The sequence below is a fragment of the Malus sylvestris genome, chromosome 4 (genome assembly GCF_916048215.2).
Source record: "Malus sylvestris chromosome 4, drMalSylv7.2, whole genome shotgun sequence".
NCBI classification, from domain to species: domain Eukaryota; kingdom Viridiplantae; phylum Streptophyta; class Magnoliopsida; order Rosales; family Rosaceae; genus Malus; species Malus sylvestris.
Genome location: NC_062263.1, coordinates 7,861,559 through 7,884,343, shown reverse-complemented (window position 1 = coordinate 7,884,343; position 22,785 = coordinate 7,861,559). Strand labels below are relative to the sequence as shown.

The following is a 22,785-nucleotide window of genomic DNA, read 5'->3' as shown; positions in this document are numbered from 1 at the left end:
TAAAAGTTATCTCAAACAATAAATCATTATTAAGAGTCTAACCCCTTAATTTCAACAATAAGTCTTTATTAAGATTCTAAGACCAAGTCAACAACAAACATAGAAAACAGTTATCATATATCATAAAAATCAAAGTCTTAACTTGTAATATTTCAAGTGCTCAACAAATTTCATACAATAAATTTTTATTAAGAGTCTAAGACCGAGTTGTAATTGTAATTACCTCCTTGTGTCTTCGATTTAGCAGTTAGTTTTAGACAGTAATGCATGCATTATTTTTTAAATTTGCTTGCATTAAGGAACTGTTTATCCAAAAGTCAACCTAAAACGGCACGAAAAGGTAAATTAACAGTGGAAAGTTGCAAGATGATGAACTAAAGAGACTGGAAGCTGAAAGAGCTTCAACTAAAGCTAGGATGTAATTTGATTGCCTCCTACTTCTTCTAAGTTTGGATTCTGTCTTTTTTAAAACAACCAAAAACAAATTGGTAAGTCAGTATTTATCAGTATTTAATTCTCAAATCACAACCATACAAACTCTGAACTGTATCTCTAATAGTGTAAGTCATGAGCAGAAACATGCATGCAAAAGTGTATCTTTAATTCTCTATATCGCTAGAGAGATTATATTCGTACTCCCAATTACTTCTCCCACATTTTTTTAATTTTTTAAATATTTTTTACAAACCTCTAACACTTAATAAAAAAATATTAAAAAATTAAAAGAATATGAAGGAAATAATTTGGGATGTGTGAATATAATCTTCCTATCGCTAAACAGTAAAACAAAACTAGAATCTAAAGGAAAAATTTTAAAAGCCAAATAAGCAATAACTTTGTTACCTTTTCTCAGAAGTAGAAATCCAATACGACCCAATTCTCAATTCCCTTAATCAACCTGCAAGTAGCACAAGAAAGCTATGGAAGAAGAGGGAAGGAGAGATGAAGGAGCAGAGCTCCAAATATATTTGTATTTAATTTCTTTATTGTAAATTCTGATCTGTTTTCAAACCAAAGAGCAAGTGCTCGTATACACAAAGTGTGACTACTGCCAGCTGTCACTTCTAACAAATTCCCCTAATAACAAGTAAAACCCTCAATTACAACTAACTTGACTCTTAATTTGTGATTGTATTCAATTGGGATTTTGATTCTTTTAATGAATCTAAGGATATTTAATCAGGATTTTAAGTGATTCTCTAAAATTTAAGGTGTATTCAATTAAAATTTTAAGATAGTTTATTAAAATCCTTAGAAATCCGAGTGTATTCAATTAGGATTTTAAAGAAATTTATAACATTTCAGGTGTATTCAATTAGAAATTGATTTTAAAGAATTTGAGAAAGTTGAGGACTTAGAGGGAATTTGAGAGATTTCATAGTGTATTTTAAATCTACAAATCTCACTTTTTCCCATGAGAATTCGAATGAATTGAATCAAAATTTTATACGGAATCTCTACAAATCAATTAAACTCTAAAAAAATTCATAAATTTATAAATTCATTAAAGTCCCTCAAATTCTCAATTGAATACAACCCTCTACGATAATCATAATTCTAAGTTCATAACAAAATCGAAGAAAGTAAGCCGGCGATAAAAACAAAACAGAATCCTAATCCCTCTCCATCTGCGGGATCTCCTCACCCAAACTGAATCCCTCGAACACATCGAACGAACAACTCCCAACATACCGAAGTTCAAAATTACACAATGGTGGCCGTTGGATTTGGAGATAAGAAGGTATACTAGTCATTTGCTCTATTTCGGTGAATTCCAGGCCTAAAGCCTGATGGCAGACCTCAGGCCCAAAAACGATAGCCAATTCGGTTGAAGCACACAGCCACACACAATGTGGTACAATTTATTAACTTAAAATTGAAGCCCACTTTCATTGGCAAGATGGATAGTTTTCTTCCCCTACTTTATGCCATAGTAATTTGTATACTCTATCGTGCAATCTAATAACTTAACTTTTGTATTCAATTGATAACTTTGAAAACACGCTTTTTGACATCATTTTGTTGAATCCACACTGTTGTTTAAGAAAACTCACTTGGTCACGTCATTTGACAAAGTTTCAGTTATGCCTTGTTCCTATTAATTAAATCGAAAGAAAAAACCTACTTCAATGAATAAAAACGGAATAGAGAAACTATCTATCCTTGTTTGGTTGTGAAAGGTAGCACCTTAATTGTCATCACTAATACATAATTTTCCACACACAAAAACCAATGACAGATGGTACAAGTCTGATGCTTACAACTTCTCTTCTGCTCGTTGATACCGTTGTTCTGTAACTAGTTGGATAGTGTTTCCATCAAAAATGTTATCTGCCCTTTTTTTGGTCAATGCCCAATGCCCTCTTCGTCAGTCAACATTTGTGTTTTCTTTGGCACAAATCAGGGCTGGCAATTTAATTCAACCCTCAAAGTTTTACCATTTAGTATGTCTCATTTTATCTTGTGGAAAATAGTGGAAAGAAGAAATATTGGTCCTCCTATTGCCATAGGTGGAAATGAACAAGCTTAGAAAATGGGGTCGTTTGGTGACCATGTGTAAGTTCATGTACAACAAACTATAACCTCATGAACCTCTTCAGGATTTAAAATTCATAGCCACACCAAAAAACCAATATATTAAATCTAGTGTTGCTTAGCTTCCACAATTTCCACAATGTGACTCCTCAGTTTTTTCTCCATCCTAAGTGCGGCTCTGTTCTTTGTATCGACCAATGCAGCTCGATTCAACACAAAAAAATAAAATAATAATAACTGTCCCAATACATTGTTTGGTCTCTAGCTCAGCCAAGGCCAAACTTGGGTCTTAGATGTGTGTCCCGGCACCAAAGGGGCTAGTAGATGGGCTTGGACTAGATACAACTTTGATAGAGCCGGATGTGGCCGATGCCAAACAAGTGATTGTGGGGGTGTTCTCCGATGCCAAGGATATGGTTGACCTCCAAACACCCTAGCTGCGTATGCCCTTAATCAATATAATAATTTGGATTGTTGTGGCATCTCTCTTGTAGATGGGTTTAATGTACGTATGGACTTTAGTCCAACGTCTAAGGGGGGCTCCAAGAGGGTGCAACAACCCCTTGTACTGTTGTTCAAAACCGATCAATGTGGATGAAAACTTTCGCCATCTCTAACTTTGACGAAAATGCACCTGCAAAACAATCAACACCTTTGATCAAGGACCTAAGCCTCACGCACCCACGAGGTTTTTTTTTTTTTTTTTGGGGGGGGGGGGGGAGGGGTTTACGCCAATGGATCTTTGATGCCTAAGTTAGTTTCTCCGAGAAGAGCAAAATGTTTAGGGATTTTAGGGGTAGCAAAAGCTTACCCAAAATTGGTACAATTGGGGTATATATTGGGGAATGGCCAGACATGGTGTTAGGGTTTTACCCTACACATGACGGTATCCTATTGGCCAAGGTTTATGGAGAAGTATTCTCAAGATATTAAATTGGAAATAATATCTTGAGATTATGGAGAAATATTCTCAAAATATTCAATAGGAAATAATATCTTGAAATAATGGAGTAATTATTCCTAATTGATTTAAATTGGGATTACTTACTTGAATGGAGTCAATCTTCAATTGGTAATGTATTAAAGATAGGATTTGGGTAATTAATCATTATCTTTAATGCTTTGACTTTTCTTTGCCAAGGGCAGGTCAATTGTGGGCAGTCGTATTCAGCTGCTAGGACCTTCAGGGGTGTGAGCTGAGTGTGGGAGTATCTGAGGAGCATGCCCATTTATTAAGGGCAATCTTGTCTTTCTTGGGCAAAAGTCCACGTGTCACCTCTAGAATTTTTGGGATTATTTTAGGCTCCAAAAATGCCCCCACACCTGCTGGGTTGCACATAGGAAAAGGGCAATAGGTGTAGAAATCTTAAGCTGCATGAGGTTATAGAGTTGTTTCCAAATTTGATCTTGATCTCCTTCCTTGATTTAGAGATAAACTTCTTCTAAGAAAAGAAACCAATTACCCTCAATATCTATTTAATTCTGCCTTAAGCAAGGGATGAAATAAATTTTGGAGAACAATCATCATTCCAACAAGGAAGAGAGAAGTCAGAGGAAATTTGTTCCCCCTCCTCTAGCTTTCTTATTCTCTTGCCCTTGATAAGAGTCGTCTCTTGTTGTTGTTCTTCTTCACCGTGCCGCACCAAGGTAAGAAAATTTTGAATTTTCTTTTTTTGATTTTGTGGGAGCCTTGGAACTTGGAAAATTGGCTCGGCAAGGCTGAGGTGGTGTGAAGAACATGGCAAGAGTGCCATAGGGCTGCTGTGCCACTGATAGGAAGATTGCTATCAAATTCCATCCATATTACCTTGTGTTGGGATTTACTTTTCTCATGTCGCGTCTTTTTCAGGAGGTGTTTAGTCCCATGACATGCGCAATTGCTGAGTGCTCCCCAAATGTAGTTTGTGCAATGGTGGGGTTTGAGCAGGTTCTTTGATATTGGCTTGTCCATAAATGAGTTCTAGTACCAAAAGGAAGGCGTGGGGCAGCTGAGGTCTCTCCATAATCTGCTTAATGCTTCTTGCAAAGGTGATAATGAGTTGGTAAGAGATACCTTGGAGGTAAGTGGAGATTGGGAGTCTGACTCCTCTCTTGAGTTGTATGTTCCAACTATCTTTATCAATGGTAAGTGAACTGCTTCATTCTCAGCCTGCTTGAATTTTTGTTGAGCTGATCCATGACTTCAGTTTATAGATCGTCTTTCTTACTTTGTGTAGATTTGAAATTTGGTTAAACTCCAAGAACTTCGACAGATATGAAGAAAGTACACATCACCTTGGGCATTCTTGCTAAGTACCATGAGTGGTGCTGGTTGCTCAGTCATCTTCATCTAGAGAAAAGAGGGCTGCTTCATAAGGAATATATCAAGCAGATAAAGGATGAAGAGTTTGCTCATCCGATCGCTGCTGTAGAGCCTGCTGCCAATGAGGGTGGAAAGAAGAGATCTTTCTCACCTGCTTGTGAGCCTTCGGCCAAGAAGAAGCCAAGAGGATGAAAAAAGACTGTTGAGTCTAAGTCTATGAAACATGTTGCTCCGAAGGTAACCACAACCATTGCTGAGAGGATTGCCCAGCAGAAAGGTTCGATGGTGCCTGAGGTGTCTAGGTTTGTGCTAAAGCACGTCGGGAGCTAAGTCCAATTCGACTTTTGAGAGGCTCGCTGCTATGAAAAGTAGGAAGGTGGATTCTACTGCTAAGGCGGCACTTGGGCCTGTTCCTCATTTCCTTGCGATTGATTCGCCTGCTGAGAAAAGGAAGTTTGCTCGCACGGGCAGTTGTGAAAGATCCACCAAGTCTGAGGTTGGGGAGTTTCCCGAGGTTTGTGCACTGCTGAAGGCTGTCCTGCTTGAGGACGTTGATGCATGCTCCAAGTTTATTGATAGCAGGGCTGGGCACAGGCCGGGTCCAATTTTGAAGGAATCAGACCGGACCGAAGTTTAAAAGAAATGGGTCAGTCCGGTGTAGGTACAACATATTTTAAAATAGGAACCAAACTGAACCCGGACCATTTGAAATGGGCCGGTTCGGTTTGGGTACATGGGTCCTTTTTTTTTTTTTTTTGAAAAAAAAAAACACTTAATTTTTACAAATTTTATTGTTTTACCATTTGCATTTACATATTTAAATACATATTTTACAGTTTGCGCAACACATCTAAACATTACAAAGTCCAACATCCAACTCCATAGAGCAACATTACATCCAAAAAAAGTGTAAGAATATAAATATTACCTTATGGTGTAAAAGCAGAATAAGAAGAAAGGTCATAAGACATTAAAAACCCATAATTTCTTATAAATCAGAACCTTCAACAGTAATTGTAGCACCTAAAATGAATTAGTCAATGGGGCACCCTTCTCATAATCTCACTATAATCAACATAGACTTGTGGTACTATTAAGATGACACCTTGTTCTGTCTTTCCTTGCACTTTTTTTTTTCATTAAAGTTGCACATTTGTCTATGAAATAACTGTTGATGCCCCAAGGCATCATCAACCAAGACTAATAAACTACCAAAAAAAAGGACGAAAAGAAGCAGCACAGTTGGCACTTTAAACTTTTGCACTCCCCACCCTAGACACATGAAACTAATACAAAGACATTGATTAACAAGAAGTTACTAGACTTCAACGCTTGAATAGGAATGGCAAAGACAGACTCTCAACTCTCAAGTCTCAATAAAAAAACAATGACGTCCCTATATCCTAACAACACCAAGAAAAGAAAGAACAAAAAAGACTAGAAAAAGTAAATTTCGACACCAATTCGTTTTACTCTACTAAATAATCAATAAGACGTGTTGGTCATACAATATGCATGACTTGGATATTAGTTATTAATTTTTAGAGAAGCACAAATGCACAATTGCTCCCATCCATAAGAGAAATAACAGTAGATTGTAAACTAAATTGAGAAGAAAGAACAAAGTTTCTGGGTCTATCAACGCGTATGACAAACACAATCAGACAAACACATGCTTATACAACCTGTTAGTACCCATATCTGTGATTAATTTCAACATATTCAGAAAGTGATATCTAAATCAGAACCAACCTTCATCGGTCTGGGCTGAGTAACCACTGCATGACAACATCACCATTCTTGAAAGTCCCATCTGTGTAGATAGCCCCACAACATGCATCAGAAAACCCAGATGTTTACTATCAATTTCACCTTTACTCATTCACCATCAGGTCCACAGTTGTGTCGAAGGCGAACACTGCTAATAATTACTAGTATTAGATCCATCAAAGAAACAAATTAGTTCAATCCATTCAAGAACTTAGCTTTTTGCTTCACTAAATTACATATGTGCCAGTTTAAAGCGAAGGATACTATGAAATATCTGAAACAAAAAAAACCAATACTCAAAACCCTTTGAATTCTTTTTACCCCATAACAATTCCACATATTTGTCCACATCTCGTACGAACAAGTACAGGTTTAATTCAATTAATTTTAAAACAAAATTTGATTAAAAAAAAAGGGAAAAAGGGATTACAGAGTAAAACATATCTCATTAAAATTTGTAATAAAATTGAAAAAATATGATAAATCAAGATATCCGAAAACAAGTAGAGAGGAAAATGGGGGTTTGGTTTTTAATTGTGAGACTGAGTGCACCATAAGACTGCGCTGCGGAAGTTGTGAGAGATATGACAAATTGAGAAGATGAGTGGTGGGATGAAGACAATCGAGGTTGCTGGGTCGTCATGGTGGTCACCAAGGCTGTCGTGCTGGTCGTCAAGGCCGCCATGATGTCAGGGTGGTGGAGGAGACAATGAGGCTAGATGGCGAGACTCGAGAAATAATTGAGTCGAGTTCAGTGATAGGGTCGAGCTCGAGAAGGAGAGTACTAAGGTAAAACTAACGGTTCAGATTCAATGGTAAGTTCATCTTCAATCTCGTTTGTGCATTGCAATTACAACGAGCCGGTCCGGGTATCTGTTTTTCTATACTTTTGGAACTGGCCCGAACTTAAAATTTCACAGCCCAGCCCTACCTCATTTCTCTTTTTAAAAATTAGGAACCGGTCCGTATCCACCTTGAACCTTGATTACACTTCCTGACTCGCAGTTCCTATACACGTTTGCCCACCCCTAATTGATAGCGTTGGGAAAGTTGTCGTCTGCTCAGACTCTTTTATGAAGCGCCCTACCTACTCAAGGAGGTCCTCCCTGATTGTTACAATACATAAGACTTTGTTCCTAACTGATGAGTCTTGCGCATCAATCAGGATGCTGTCGAGTGTGATAAGGAGGCCGAAGTGGAACTGACGGCTCAGTTTCGATCGGATGCTGAAAAGATTGAGAAGCTCGAATATGAACTCACTGTTTTGAAGGGGTCTGATGTCTTTACCCCAATTTCTATGCAGATAAAGATTGTTCATCAAAAGGTCATCCATTTGAAGGTTGAGCTTAATGTGACTCAGGCAATGTTAGAAGTTGCAGAGAAGGAAGTTTGTCGTGTTGCACCGGTGGTTAAGGACCTTGAGCGTATCAATTCAAAGCTAAGATCTGCTTATTTCACCAAAGACGATTGAGTTTGTCTTCATTCTTTCTGAAGTGTCTCGTCTCAAGGATGTTGCCAGTAAGCTTAAGTCAAAGGAAGTGGATTTGCAAGGTGCGCTATCTGCTAGCGAGAACTCGAAAAATGAATTGGGTAAGCTGCAAGATGCTCACATTGGGATTGTTGAGGAGAATGTGCATCTGAAGAATGAGAAAATCAATCATGAAGTGGCATTTACTTCTTGTCAGGCCGATTTCTCCAAGCTTGGCTATGTAGACCATCTTCAGGACAGGGCGTCAAATTATGAGTTTTCCGAGAAGGACTTCAAAATTTTCTCCATTTCTCCAGTAGATCTGCTTGAATTCTCGTTTGAAGCTGCCTTTGGTTAAGTAGCTGAGGGTCAGGCAGTCTAAGCAGGGGCAATTAAGGATGAGCTGATGGAAACTTTAGCTACTGAGAGCGGTGCGGCTGCTGAAGGCATGGCAGTCGAGAAACCAGTGGTTGCGCAGGCTGCCGATGAGTAGTCTTTTTTCTTAGACTTAGGAATTTTCTTCTTTTCCTTCTTGTTTTGCTTTATTTGAACTTTGATGGCCTTCGAGTTGGTTTATCAATTTGCCAGATATTTAATAAACAGCTTTCCTTGCTTTGCTTCGTCCTTCTATTTCGTCATATCTTTTGCAAAACTTCAATGTAGGGCAGGCGGCTGGGTGAGCTAAGCAGTCTATCCCATGTCGTCACTTAGGATATAATTTCATCTCTGATGCATAAGGAGCTTTACCTACATAAGGAAAAAAAATGCAAGATTTCTAACTTATAGATCCGACAACCGAACTCATAGCATCTGAAAAAAGCCGGCGAGTCCACGTAGCTGTTATAGTCGTGAATGTCGTCTTTAGGTGTTGCACGAACCTAAGGCATATTGCAAAATTTTTAATTTACAAAGCCGATGGCCGGACACGTGCTTCTCGTATAAAGCAGATGAGTCTGCATAGCTGCTATAATTGTACATTTTGGATTTAGCTGCTGCACAAGCCTTGGCCTTCACAGGGCATGTGGCGAAATTTTTAACTTATAAAGCCGGTGGCCTGACACATGTTTCTCGTAGAAAGTAAAGAAGTTCACGTAGCTGTTATAGACATACATTTCGGCTTTAGCAGTTGCACGAGCCTTGGCCTTCCCAGGGCATGCTGCGAAAATTTTAACTTATAGAGCCGACGGCCAGACATGTGCTTCTTGTAGAAAATAGAGAAGTCTACGTAGCTGCTAGAGTCGTACATTTCGAATTTAGCAGCTGCACCAGCCTTAGCCCTCCTGGGGCATGTTGCGAAAGTTTTAACTTATAGAGTTGGCGACTGGACACGTGCGTCTCGTAGAAAGCAGAAGAGTCCACGTAGCTGCTATAGTATTACATTTCGACTTTAATGGCTGCACAACCCTTAACCCTACCGGGGCATGTTGCAAAATTTTTAACTTATAGAGCCGGCGGTTAAGCACGTGCTTCTTGTAAAAAGCAGAAGAGTCCACGTAGCTACTATAGTCATACATTTCAGCTTTAGCGGTTGCTCGAGCGGTGACCCTCCCGGGGCATGCTGTAAAATTTTTAACTTATAGAACTGACAGCTAGACACGTTCTTCTCGTAGAAAGTAGAAGAGTCTGCGTAGCTGCTATAGTCGTACATTTCAGCTTTAGCTCTTGCAAGACTTAAACCCTAGACTATCCGCTGAAGGCACTACTTTTAAATAAGCAGATGGGTTTACGTAGTCATAGTAGGTGTAAATCTCAGCTTACAGATTACCTAGGGCTTCCAGCCATTAGGTCGTCGGTCGGGCTTCTCGCTTACAAAAATAGACGACTCGCGTGACCACTTTAGGCATCGTCTCTAGCTCTCAAAGTATTTTAGGCTTAAGATGTAGGTGAAATTGCACCTCAAAGGCCATATCATTTCGAGATGCTAGTCTATAGATCTTCTAAGTTTCACGCAACTCGATATGAATATCTTTAGCAGTAATTGTAAATTGATTCCGTAGGTCGCTTAACTAGTATTGCTACACTTTAGAGTCGAGTTACATTCATGAAGGCTTGCATGTTGAGAATGAACCATCTAGTCACGCGAATTCTTTCATGGGCAGGGATCCTGCACTTAGTGTCTTTTCTGGTTAGAGACCAGGGCTCCCGCAGAATTGAATCCTTCAGTCGACTATGTCTTTTAGGAAAAAATCTATTGTGGCCAATTATGGGAGCAGTGTGGCGCACGTAGTCGATATATTTAGGGGAAACTGAGTAGTCGTAAAACCCATCCACGTATGGATATCTTGGATCAATTTACCCTCTCCTGATAGGAGAGCAACACGCCATGTCTACAAGGGCAGGGGTGGTAAGTTTGTTCATGAATAATTCCTTCAATCTTCATTGAAAATAGAGAAATGTATTTACTTTACTTGTAGGCAATAATAACATAACAACTGATAATCCTCAATATGCGAGGTCTTGTTCATCGAGCTGCTTTAGTCTTTGAACTTTATTTGTCTTGAACAGGGTCCAAGGAATGGTGGGAGGTCACACGTAGTACTTTCTTAGGTTTAGGCATTCCACTATTTTTCGATCTCTTTATCACTCATAGTGGTGATGGTGTAACTACCATTTTCGCTAACTCGGCTGATTTTGTACGAACCTTTCCAGATGGGAGCCATCTTTTTTAAGCCTTCCTAACGAGCAATTATGAATGCTTTTCTGAGGACTAAGTTTCATGGCTGGAACTACTGGATCTTCGCCCTCTTGTTGTAGCTAGAGATGATCTGCTTCTGATAGGCTGCAATGTGGGTGATAACCTTTTTCGCTCTTTCTCTTCCAAGTCTAAGTTTGTGGCCATCTTCTTCTCATTATGCTTGAAACTTGGCAATACAATGTTGATGCTTAGCACCATGACGTTGGGAAGAAAGATCGCCTCAAAGCCAAATGCTAGGGAGAATAGAGTTTCACCGGTTGCTCATCTCTTGGTGGTGCAATACGCTCACAGAATTTCGAGGAGCTTGTCTAGCCAATTACCCTTCTTGTCTAAGAGGGACTTCTTAAAGCAATCGAGAATGGTCTTGTTAGATGCCTCGGCCTACCCATTACCCTATAGATACTGGGGCATGGATATATGCTGCATGATGCCATCTTTTTCGAAGAACTTCGCCAAGTTATTGCCCACGAACTACAGACCATTGTCTGTGATGATGGAGTGAGGGATGCCGAAGCGGCAAATGAGGTTCTTCCATATGAAGCTCTCTATGTCCGTCTGGGTAGTTGTCGTCATAGGTTCAGTTTCGACCCATTTTATGAAATAGTCGGTTGATACGATCATCGTGCCTTTGCCCATAGTGGCAGGCAACATTAGTTCCACGAGGTCAATTCCCACTGTATTAATGGCCAATGGCTCATTTACGAGTTAAGTTTGCAGGTAGCTAATGCGAGCATAGGCTTGAAGCTCTGGCAGATGTCGCATATTTGTACATACTTCTTGGGGTTCTGATGCATGGTTGGCCAGTAGTAGCTGACTTAAGAGCCTTTTGCGCCAGGGAGCGGCCTTCAGAGTGGTTTCCACAGACGTCTTCGTAGATTGAGCTTAGAATCTTCTGGTCGTCGAGAGGTGATAAGCAGCGAAAATATGGTCTTGAGAAGGATTTACGAATGAGCATGTCGTCTGACATGTAATAGTGTGCTACCTTTATCTGGAGCTTTTTGGACTTTAATTTGTCTGCGGGGAGCGTTCCGCTGACTATGTAGTCAATGACGAGATCCTGCCAACTCGGAGTTGTGTTAATCTATGCCACCTCGACTACTAGTTCCTCATTTATGCTCCACTTTTCCAAGTACTCGACCAGGATGGAGCACTTGAGCTGATGGTCTAAGGTAGAGCATAGGCCTGCTAGTGCTTCTGCATGAGCATTTTCTGCTCGTGGAACTTGAGTGAGTGTGTATGCTTGGAACATCGCTAACTACTCTTGTACATTCTCGAGGTATCGGGCCATCCTTGGATGCTTTGCCGTGTACTCCCCTAAGGTTTAGTTGGTGATTAGCTAGGAATTGGAATAGATCACGAGTTTCTTCATCGCTAGGTCTTTCTCCAATCGAATACCTAGTAGGGCTTCATACTCCGATTCGTAGTTTGACACTTCAAAGCTTAGAGTGATCGTCTGCTCAAACATCGAACCATCTGGGGTAGTGAGAATTAGGCCTGCTCCCTATCCCTGGTAGTTGGATGATCCGTCGACGTACAAATGCTAGAAATCTCTTGCAGGTGGGGCTGGTGCAGCTATGATGTGCTCGACTACCTTTGGGGCGTTTCTGGGCTGAGTTGCTGTACTCATTGGAACGTCCATCAATTTTCACGCCTTTAATGTCGTGCTTTTGGATTGTGCAGGCTATGGCATTATGACGATAATTGTGTATGCCTGAACTTACGGCTTAAGCTTTCAGGTTGCAACAACTAGTGCTAAAATCAAAGTTTTGATTTTTGGGTATCTAATTTTCACACGAGAGTTTTTGAACTGTGGAGTACAGATGGTTAAGCCCACGGCTCCTCTCTATGAAGGTAGAGTTCATTGATACTTCAAATACTGCCTTAGATGCATAGGTCATCTGCTACTTCCTGCTTGGACATTATGGGAGGTGATGTTAGGTACTTTTTCAAGTCCTGGATTGCTTTCTCACACTTCTCATCCCATTTATCTCTCTATGCCCTCTTGATTACGTTGAAAAAGGGCTTGCATTGGTCGGTGGATCACGAGAAGAAATGATTGAGTGCAGCTGCTCGCCAGGTCAGACCTTAGATCTCTTTTATAGTAGTGGGGGGCTTCATATCCAGGATCACTCAAATCTTCTTTAGATGTGCATTCGGCATGGTCTAACCACTACTTAGGGTCAAGGAAGATGTGCTCGACGTATTCTTCGAGTTTCCATCCTGATTCATATGCTAGGACATTGTCGACCTTGACGCTATCTTCCTGACAAGTTTGGCATGATTTCTATTTGGTGGAGGTAGAATTGTATTTTTGTACTTCAGCTGCTATTGTTGGGGTGAAAGACTTATTCTTCGTCTCCTTAAAAACTTGTACAGTGCATCGTCTAGATATGGCCTAGTCGCCTTTGATCTATCTGATTGCTTCTCCCAAGATGTGATATCAAATCTTCTAATACTCGATCGAGGTCGCAGCTTTAATCTTCATTGGCCAAAGTCAACCCAATATCCCATTATAGGGAGATGGGTTGCTAACAATCATGAAGGTCTGCGATGAGACAATTGAAGGGCTGGTTACGTCGAACGTGATTGTGCCAATAACAGTAGATGTGAGTCAATTGAATTCGATCAAGACCTCTACTTTGTTTTTTATTGTGTTTTCCAGGCCCATCTTTTAGATGACCAATAATTTTAGGATATTGACTGAATTGTGGTTGTTCACCATAATTCTGTCAATGATGGAGTGGGCCAGTTGAGCAGAAATCACCAAGGCGTCATCGTGAGGAAAGTCTACACCCTCAACGTCCTTCTCGGTGAAGCCGATGATTGGTCCAGGTACAACATCTATGGTTTGAACCTGAAAGACCGATCTCGCTTGCTAAATATTCTTCTTCTTGTAACTGTTGGTGGCCCCTAGATGCTCGAATTAGGCAAAGATGCCGTTGATTTAGATCATCTTAACGGGGGGTTTGGCATCATTGTCTACTTCTCGACTTGGTCGGGTAGCTAGCTTATTGACATACTGGCCGCACTTTCCTTCCTTCACAAGCTTCTCGAGGTACTTCATCCATGAGATGCAGTCGTTGGTTACGTGTCTTGGACCTCTGTGGAATGCGCAATACTTTGTCTGATCCATCTTGAAGATGTCTCCCTTCATGGGTTGCAACATTTTGAACCACAGCTTGTCCTTAGGGTTGCGAATGATCTAATTGATTAGGACTGAGAACTTAGTGTACGTCTTGGGCACTGAGCCTCTATTTGCCAAGGATCGATCCCTGCGTCTACTTCTTGGCTTGTTTTTGTCATTAAGAGGTTTATCATTTGCCATCTTCTGAGTTGGCTCTGCGTCTTTGTGTGGCTACTCAGGCAGCTTTTGTGAGCCCTTGGCCTTATCACATAGGGAGTGTTTTTCTACCAAAGCATAAGAATCGACCAGGGTCAAGTTTTCGCCTATGGTCAAGTTTTTACTTCCTCCAGGATTTGTGCTGGGTAGGGCAACGGTGCCTTCAGCTGCCCCCGGTGTTAACCTGCTAGTCTATGTTGTTCTTTGGTATGTACTACTCATCTGTATCACAGTCACGATGTACATGGTTCATTATATACTGCTTGCCGTCGCGCTTAGCGAGGGCTGCGAGTGGAACTTGAGCTGGACTACTCTTGTACTCTTCTCAGTTTTTCATGTGGCTTCCTACTCTAGTGCATCGTAGGAGGATCTCCTTATGGGTCTAACCTCGTGTGGACGCTTCGCCTGGAATTTCTCGAATGGTCATCGGAGTGTTGACCCAACCTCAAATGCACACTAACTCGTGAACCAAGTTGGGAATGAATGCTTCTCTATGCCCTGAGGAAGCAGAAAATGTTTCCCCGAAGGCCTAAACGAAAGTGCACACTACCTGAACACACGGTTAGTGGCAGGCTGAGCAGCTCTTTTTCGGAACATCGCTCAAATGAGTCACATTTTTGCACCCTTATCCTACTTCAGGACACCTCATCTGGGGCCCGCTGTGTCTTGATTCGCTCAATGAGCTAGTTCACCAAGGTGGTATGTTGCGTGAAGGTGTATGTCAAATTGATGACCCGCTGGGGCATGTGGTGCTCGTCAATTGGATTAGAAGAGTCTGGATAATGGGTGTCTCCATGTGTGGTGGAAGTGTAATGGATTGTATGTACAAAGCTTGAGTCTAGAGCAGACATTCCTGTAGAAAAGTGGGGTGAAAATAACCCTGGGTCGATCGTGGGATTGGTGGTCTGGATCTGGATCGCCGGAGGTGGCCTAAGATTAGAGTAGGCCAAGGGCCGGGTCGCCAAAGCAGGTCACGAGGCGGACCAACCGGGCTGGGTGGTTGGAGTGTGCGCAGGGGAATGTTGGGGTCGTGTGTGAGTTGACTGACGTTGGGCCTGTGCTACGTGCTAGGCCATGGCTTGTTCTTCGCAAGCTTAAGCTCGGCTTGTAGTGGGCTGGGCTTAACTGGTATCAAGTTCGGCCTAGGCCGTCTGCCCGTGGGCTTGCAGTGCAACTAGGCTTGCTGCTGCAATGGGCTAAGCCTCCTGCCCTGGGCCTCCTATGGCTGCTGTTAATCTTTGGGCCGCCTGCCCGTGGGCCAATAAGTGGACTTAGGCCTCTTGCCAAGGGTTTTGAGGGCTGTAAGGCTACAAGGGCAGTTGTGATGGTATTTGGGCCGTGGCTGCTAGGTCGAGGAGACAGTGGTGGCTTGGCTCTATAGTGGTGGGGCTCCTCCCGCCGTAGCGTTGAGCCTTGAGGATCGTCGGGGCTATGTCCTTGTCTCTACTCTTCGGTCTAAATCCTTGTACGTATGGGGTTCCATTCATCATGATTTTTGAATTTCCTACCATTATATCCTTTCTCTAAGGATTGATCAAGAAACTTTTCTAGGAAAAATTAATTGATACGATGTGTGAGAAATTCAACGCAATAGAAATTCAAGAAACCAAATGCAAGAGGCTTCTTCCAGTATTTGAATCAGCTCTCAATGAAAGCACCAATTTGTCAATGCAAATTTTCGTCGTCTCTAGCTTTGACGAAAATGCACCTGCAAAACAATAAACACGTTTGATCAAGAACCTAAGTCTCACGCGCCCACGAGGTGGGGGGGGAGGTTAGGCCAATGGATCTCCGATGCCTAAGTTTCTCTGAGAAGAATAAAGTGTTTAAGGCTTTTAGGGGGTAGCAAAAGCTTACCGAAAATTGGTAGAATTAGGGTATATATATGGGAGTGGCCTGCCATGGTGTTAAGTGTTGGAATATGATTATGATAACATGGTTTTCACAATATGTGTAATCATATGTGAAGATATACCATAACATTGGTGTACTAATATACATATGATTGTAGTGAAATAAGTTAATTAATTAATAAAGAAAATAAAATAATATAATTAACTAATTAATTAATTAAAGGATATGAACAGTTATATTCCAACTGAGAAGTTATAATTTCTCCTGAAGAACACAACTTCTCCAGAAAGGTTACTTGCATATCTATATATTTGTAAATCTCTTTCTGTCAGAAAGAACATTCAATTCTATATTCACTCTGTTCATATCCTTCACACCATATTGTGATCGATAGTCCAACGACATCCGTTTCCGATCCTGTTTCAATTTCGGTATCAGAGCCTGGTTTTCATGAATCAAGACAATTTACCCAGTTTTCATCCGAGGACGTCTCAAACAAAATCTGAGTAACGAATCCAACAACGTTCTTTCTAAGTTTCAACTTGAGAAGCATTTAGGGAAGATGACGTTGGTGACCAAGGAGAATATTGAATCGATTTTCATCGAAAGTTCGAAATCGTCATCGGAGTATTTTCTTGTACAATCCAAAACTCACAAAAATACCCAATCGTTCGAAATCCCAACCTACAACTCATTTGAACCTAGGCCTGAATTAACCCAACAATTTGAACTTTATTCCCCTACACCGTTTCATTCGATAGAGAACAAAATTCTTTTTGAAAATAAACGATTTCATCATACAAATTCATTCAACAATTATCAGAATTCAGAAAGTTTTTACAGTCCCATTAGGCCCTCAAACAACCCATTTCAATCGGGATTTTGGCTGCAAAAACCGAATCTACGCAAGAAATTGAAACTACAAGTGCAGATCCATTTCCTACATTTTGGTCACCAAGCCCAAGGGATTTACCTGCACCTTTAAGTCTGATTCGAAGTTACTCTCAGATTACTGCAAATCAGAGACTAAACCAACATTTTTTGCGCCTTCCTCCTCCTTGGACTCACCGCAGCAACTCACTGACCAATAGCAGACAATTGCGTGGTCGTGTTCTTCCCCCATGGTCTCGTCGTTCAACCGTGGTCTCGGCTTTTCGTGGTAATATACAACATCGACGACATCGATATTCTCCAAGAAAACTAGTCTCTGTCGTTCGAGATTATCCGCGGGGCTGCGGAACGAAGCAGAAAGAAGAAACTATTTTTCCCAGAGAAAGTGCTTCGAAAATAAAGAAGAAGGGGGCATTGCTTTGAAAATAAAAAAGGAGCATTTGTATTTGAGCCTTCACGTGGGGAGCAAATTAAAAATAGGTGTTCTTTTGGTTCTTTGCATTCTGACAGTGCATATAAAAAAGCTAAGTGTTGGTCACAATCACAAAGTCCAGCTTCATGTGGGAAAGCAAGGTGTCCATCACAAAGTTACAATCAACAAAGTGCATTTAAAGGAGGTTTTGCTTTTGGTGAGGTTTCACGTGGGGAACAAACTAAAGCCAGCAGATTTTTGGGTTCTGAAAGTGATAGGTGTCCATCACAAATTCAAGAAGATAGAATTTTTGAAGTGGGCTCCTCCTCTAAGCAAAATTCGGGACAGCTGCAATTGGAGCCCTTTCCTACTCGTTTGGGTGTTACTATCGAACCAAATTCAGGTTTTATTAATCCTGTTTACCCTAATAATTTCACTCATAGAGTTGATTTGTGGAATAATTTGAATAATAGTGACAAAGATCAAAAGTGGAAGCAAGGGTTTAATTTTCGGAATTCTAGAGTCAAAGTGCTTAATTATTTGGATCAACATAATACCTGTTACGGTTTTATATATCCTGATTTGGCACAAAGAGAAATTTCGACTGCAAGAAATTTAAGGGGGCCAAGACCATTGAGAATTGAAAGAGAATCCAGTAGTCGAGAAGAGACTGCTTTTGTGCACGAAAATAGAGGAAGGATTGATCACACCTGGCCAAGTAGACAAGTAAGAAATCCACGGGCCTTCTATCGACGTGATTGCCTGAATAAGTACTCGTCTTTCACTGATTGGACAAAGCCTCAGTGAGTGTTTGCGGTCTCTGCTGCTAAGAATAAATAAGTCTCTATTCTATTTTATTTTATTTTGTTTTTTCTTTAGTCTTTAATTTATTAAGAACATATAGTATTTGTGGCTTGTAATAATTAAAAGTACACTAGCAGTATTTGTATTTGTATTTAAGTTTGTATTAAGTATTGTGTTTGTTTTGTAATTTTCTGAGCTATGACAATTAAATCTTCCAAATCCGAAGTTTTTAAAATAGAGAGGTTGAATAACGTTAATTATCGAATATGGAAGAGAATGATTACTTATCCTTTAACCCATGACAAGACTTTGTACACTATCAAGGACGAGAGACCCCTTGGGCCGTCTCGAGTTTATAATAAATGGGTGGAAGATAATGAATTGGCTAAGGCCACAATCCTCAATTACATGGAAGATAAATTAATACCTCTCTATGAAGAATATGATTCAGCCAAAGAAATCATGGATGTACTTGAAAATAAGTATGGCCCTAAATCTCAAACATACATTCAGTTATTGCTTGAGAAATACAATGGGACAAAAATGGAGAAAACTGATTCTATGGTTGATCATATTACTAAAATGGAAGTAATGGCAAAAGACTTAGCCAATGCTAGCCATCCAGTTTTTGATAAAATGCAAGTTAGTGTTCTTCTTGGTAGCCTCCCAAATTCTTGGGAAAATGTAGTTACTTCCATGACTTATGGTCAAGTTGAATTAATGATGGATACATTGCCTGCAATGTTAGCTATTGAAGAAGTTCGTAAAAATTATAGGAAAAAGGAAACTGGACAAGGCAGAGCCAACCTCCTCATAGCAGAAGATTCTCAGAAAAACAAGCAACACATGCACAAGCCACATAGTAGTAACAAGCGCCCGAACTTTAAAAAGTTTGGACACCGCAAGCAGAACAAGTTTAAAGGAAAGGAGAGTACATGTTACAATTGTGGAGAGACTGGTCATTATAGGTATAAGTGCCCAAAACGACGCAAAAATAACAAAAATCCGAAAGAACTAATTTTGACTGTCTCTGAAGCACTCATTGCTGAAGATCAAGGACAATGGTGGATAGATTCAGGAGCAACTTGTCATGTAAGTAAGGACAAAAGTTGCTTCATCAATTTCAAGGAGAAAGCACTAGGCGAACATCGTATCTACATGGGCAACAATACTTATGTCGATGTTTTGGGTGAAGGAGATTACAAAATCAACAATAGTAAATCTACCATTGTACTTAAAAATGTTCTGTTTGCACCAAATATAAGAAGGAATCTTGTCTCTGTTTCTGTCCTAGAAAAGAAAGGTTTTGAGACAAAGTTCATGAATGGTGCTGTCACTATTGGGAAAAAGGGTTATATTTATGTAAGGGGAATAAGAGTCGATGATATGTACTCAGTTTGTATTAATAAAAGTATTTCTTCCGAGTATGCCTTTGTCTCTACTGTTCAAAACTTGTCATATTTATGACATTTACGTTTAGGTCACATAAATAAAAATAAAATAATACGCATGAGTAAAAATGGAATGTTGCCTCAAATAAATGCACATGATTTTGATACATGCGAATCATGTATTAAAGGAAAAATGACTAGACAATCATTTTCTTAGCATTGGATTTCTACAAATTTACTTGAGATAGTGCATACAGATTTATGTGGACCTATGAGAACAAAAACCCATAGAGGAATGAAATATTTTGTGACTTTCATCGATGATTATTCCCGTTATGGATATGTCTACTTCTTGCAGCATAAAAATGAAGCCTTAGAAAAATTTAAAGAGTTTAAGGCCGAAGTAGAGAACCAATTGGGAAGATCCATAAAGACCCTTAATAGTGTAGAGGTGGAGAATTTGAAGCCTTTGATGATTTCTGCAAAGAGAATGGTATAAGGCATAATTATACTATGTCTTATACACCACAACAAAATGGTATCGCAGAAAGAAGAAATCGAACTCTAATGGATATGATGCGATCTATGATGGCTTATGCTGACTTACCTCTACATTTTTTGGGTGAAGCTTTGGCTACTATAGCATATATATTGAATAAAGTTCATACAAAGGCAAAACCACTAACTCCATATGAATTATGGCATGGGCGAAAACCCGATTTATAAAACTTAAGAGTTTGGGGTTGTAAAGCGCATGTCCTCATTCCAAAGCCATTAAGAAATAAATTACAAGCAAAGACTTTGGAATGTAAATTCATAGGATATCCTGATAATAGTATCGGATATAGGTTTTATCATCCTAAGAAAGGATTGATCGAAAGTAGAGATGCTACTTTTATTGAAACTACTGATTTGTTTAAACCAATACACGAATTGGAATATTTGGAAGAAGAAAATTCTCCTACGGATGATCAAGATTTCCATCTTGATTTAGACTTGTCTCATGATGCTGACATTGACAATGATCAAGTGAGAGACGTTAACATGGGTGATCATATCAATGTCGATCATGACATACACATGGATGATGATCATGATATTATCATGGACGATATAAATAGTGGGAGAAATGATCAAATCAGTGGGAGTAAAAGAAAAAGGGAACCATCTAGAAGATTGAAAGATCACTTTGTTTTCAATCTTGAGGAGGTAGATCATTCAGTGGGAGATCCAGACCCACGGAATTATAAAGAAGCAATGGATAGTTTTGAGTCTGAACAATGGCAACAAGCAATGAATGAAGAATTAGATTCCATAAAGAAAAATCAAGTTTGGGAATTGGTTGATCTACCTAATGAAACAAAGCCCATCGGTTGTAAGTCGGTACTTCGTAAGAAGTACAAATCAGATGGTACCCTGGATAAGTTTAAGGCTCGACTTGTAGCTAAGGGTTATACTCAGAAACCCAGTATAGATTTTATGGATACTTACTCTCCAGTTGCGAAGTTTACATCCATTCGTATTCTTATGGCAATTGTTGCTAGAATGGATTTAGAACTTCATCAGTTAGATGTCAGAACAACATTCTTGAATGGAGATTTAAAGGAAGACATCTATATGATTCAACCCGAAGGATATCATGTCAAAGGACATGAAAACAAAGTCTATAAATTAAGAAAGTCGTTGTACGGCCTTAAACAATCATCAAGCCAATGGTATTTAAAGTTCCACCAAGCCATTATGGAAATGGGTTACAAAATAAATCCATTGGATCATTGTGTTTACTCTTGGAAGTGCCAAGATAATTTTTGTATGTTGTCACTATATGTAGATGACATCTTACTTGCAGGTAACTCTATAGATATGATTGAAAAGACTAAGTCATATCTGGGATCCAAATTTGAAATGAAAGATATGGGAGAAGCATATTATGTTCTAGGAATTAAAATTACTAGGGATAGAGATGCCAAAACACTCTATTTGGATCAACAAAATTATCTGGATAAAATATTTAAAAGATTTAATATGCAAGATTGCAAGCCAGTGAGTACACCTATTTGATGTATGCTATGACAAGCACAAGACCTGACATATGTCATGCAGTTGGATTGGTAAGTAGATATCAATCCAACCCTGGAAAGCAACATTATATGGCAGTAAAGAGAATTATTAGATATCTAAAGGGCACCCAAGGTATGAAACTTTGTTTCGGATTAAATGATCTGTATTTAGTTTGTTATTGCGATGTAGATTTCACAGGCGACTTGGATGATAGAAAGTCAACAAGTGGTAACATTGTCTTGTTTGGTGGAACGGCTGTTTCTTGGTTAAGTAAGAAACAAGGTTGTGTTGCAAAGTCCACCATGGAAGCAGAATATATATCTTGTAGCACAGCGATTAGTACTGCAGTAACTAAACAATTTATCGATAATTTAAATATAGGTATACCTAAGGAGCACGTCAATGTGTTTTGTGATAATAAATTTTTCTGATAAAGAGTGGAGCAAATAGTTCCAAAGGAAAATACATTGATGTTAAATATCACTATGTACAAGATATAGTGGAGAAATGAGAGGTAGAGGTCAACTACATACCCTTCGAAGAGATGGTGGCCGATCCGATGACCAAGGGATTGTCTCTGGAAAAATTCATAGAGCATGTGACTACAATGGGTTTGCAAAACATCTAGATGTGTTGTAGTGTGAGACGTGCGGCGGACATCGTTATATGGTTTTAGGGACGCCTAAAACATGGACAAGTAGATGCCACTCTATCTAGTTCTTTAGTACTTGGTCAGTTAAAGATAGAGGGCACTAGCAAGGTAACCAGGTTATAATAAATCGTCTTGAAAGTAAAATCCATAATAGGCTTCAAGAAATAAGTTATATAACATTGTGGCGTATAGTGCATGACTAAGTCATAATTTGTAACTGGGTATGGATTGTTTTTCCTAGTTACTTGGATATGATGTCATTTTACTAAAGAGTAAAATGTTATCAGATAAAGTGGAATGGTGTGCACCAAGTAAAGAAGTCATATATCTGATGTTACATTGAATTTCTTTACGAGTCATACTCTAGAGAAACAAATCATAATAGGAAATCATTTATGTCATCATAATCAAGTGGGAGATGTTGGAATATGATTATGATAACATGGTTTTCACAATATGTGTAATCATATGTGAAGGTATACCATAACATTGGTGTACTAATATACATATGATTGTAGTGAAATAAGTTAATTAATTAATAAAGAAAATAATGTAATATAATATAATTAATTAATTAATTAAAGGATATGAACAGTTATATTCCAACCTG

The 22,785-nt window shown here is 39.5% G+C and overlaps 1 pseudogene; it reads left to right on the top strand.

Annotated features, from left to right (window-relative positions):
- The window catches only part of LOC126618087 (thaumatin-like protein), a 34,325-nt pseudogene that overhangs the window by 10,784 nt on the left and 756 nt on the right, over positions 1-22,785 (top strand).